The sequence below is a fragment of the Aplysia californica genome, unplaced genomic scaffold (assembly GCF_000002075.1).
Source record: "Aplysia californica isolate F4 #8 unplaced genomic scaffold, AplCal3.0 scaffold00097, whole genome shotgun sequence".
NCBI lineage: Eukaryota > Metazoa > Mollusca > Gastropoda > Aplysiida > Aplysiidae > Aplysia > Aplysia californica.
The window spans coordinates 566,957-568,786 of NW_004797367.1; the positions used below are offsets into that span (position 1 = coordinate 566,957).

Here is a 1,830-nt window from a genome sequence, read left to right on the forward strand (position 1 = left end):
ATATATATATGTTTCTTAATTTTGAAATCTATATCCAGAATACTTTTTCTCTATTTATTTAGTTTACTGTAAGTTCAAATTTGTACAGAAAGCATTTTGTACCTAGAATACCCATAAAAGACAACCGAATGTTGTCTCAGAAAATCAGGCTAAATCTGTTGGACTAAATAGGACGAGCCAATCGCACACTAAATATCCCTCGTGATTTAGGGCTAAGGACGTGAATACTAGTCCTCTGTGCCGAAAAAGATATACACCCTAAGTGAACTTGGTACTTTTGCTTTTCCAAATAAAAAGCCGAGACATCTATGAGAAATTCTAGGTTTGTTGGCGCTACCTAAACACGTGCTACACAATAAAACCTGATCTTTGCCCATCAGATCGATTCCTTACCCTAGCCCCTGACCCCATTGGTTATTGTTTACTATGACCTCCGGGGCCAAGAAAAGACGTGTTAATGTGCGAGGCGCGTAGGTCCAGGGTCATTTCGTCTCCAGAGCTGTCTGATGTTGCGTTTAAACAGCCGTCTGTAAAGACGGAATCTTGCCCTTGCCTGTCAATCCACGTCTGAAGGAAAGAGTCGACTCCAGGATGTTGTCATCTCAAACGTTTCTGTCTGTTTGTTTTGGAGGTTTTTCTGTGACACTAAAGGGTCTGTACGGTAGGTGGGGGGATCAGGATGTCAGCTCTGATTTATTTATTGATTGACTGGGTGTTTTACGGCACCATCGATTCAATTTTGGTCATGATGTCAGCTCTGAGGACCAGCGTCTTTGGTGTAGCATTCGGCGGTCGCAGTTGCATGCAGAAGACATGTGTTCAATTCCCGCTTGAGAAAATCTTATCAAGTGTCATGACCTTTCTTTTGTGACTTTGTATCCATCTAAGCCCTCGTTGGCCCTGAGAGTAGGTTTAAAACCAGTCACCTTACTGATTCAAAATGTCTTGAGAAGGGAGTTTAAAAATTACGTAAATCATCAACATGAATAGACAAACAAGCTGGGGGGAGCACGCAATTAATAAAAAAAACGTTTATCTTTACTTACTTTCAGGAAAAGATAAAAACATCGTTACAATAACTAATTAAAAAGATAGCTAGGATAACATTATTATTTTCCTATCAACCCATTTGTCTGAATCAAGAATTTTGACTTGAAGCAAACGATTCCTTTCAAAGGGTTGAGAACACAAACCATTTAGTTACTCATAGATGGGGGTGGAGACAAAACCAATTAATTCAATCTATGGCAGAATTTTTTTTCATCGTTTCTTTCTAATTTTTCCTCCACAATGGTTCTGTACCAGAGAAGTGACTGACTGTGTTGAGACGTGGCGAGAGTTAAAATTTAAATATATAAGAGAAAGAGAGGAAAAGGTTACTAAACTGTTAAGCGGAGAGGATATCTCCAGCTTTTTTATGGAAGACAGATGCTATCTTAATAGTGTCTTAGGGGCAGATAAGCAAACCTATAAAGAAGAGGCGCTATTGACTTTATGATATTCTAACTACTTTCTCCTCAAGTCTGTCCATAATATTAATTACGTCCGGACAGGCTATGTTGCCAGCTGCTCTTTTGCTTGTCTTTACATATTTCTATAGACAACCAAATCCCCTTACCTGCAAACAAAATGGGAAAAGTGCATACTTTTCCTGCTTCGTCGACAATTACAATTTGGATTTTGACCAATATTTCTCAAGCACATTCAACCAGTGCCACAAATTAAGAAACTGCATTAGTGGGCTCAATACGTCTGAACGGCTGACCACTAACGACGTGTATTATCCTGGTTTGCTCTTACTACAGCGGATCTGTTCAAGTTATCTGGGGG

The 1,830-nt window shown here is 39.4% G+C and overlaps 1 protein-coding gene across 3 annotated transcripts in view; it reads left to right on the forward strand.

Moving 5' to 3' along the window:
* The window catches only part of LOC101851938 (tachykinin-like peptides receptor 99D), a 153,224-nt gene that overhangs the window by 129,128 nt on the left and 22,266 nt on the right, over nucleotides 1-1,830 (forward strand). The window lies entirely within an intron of this gene.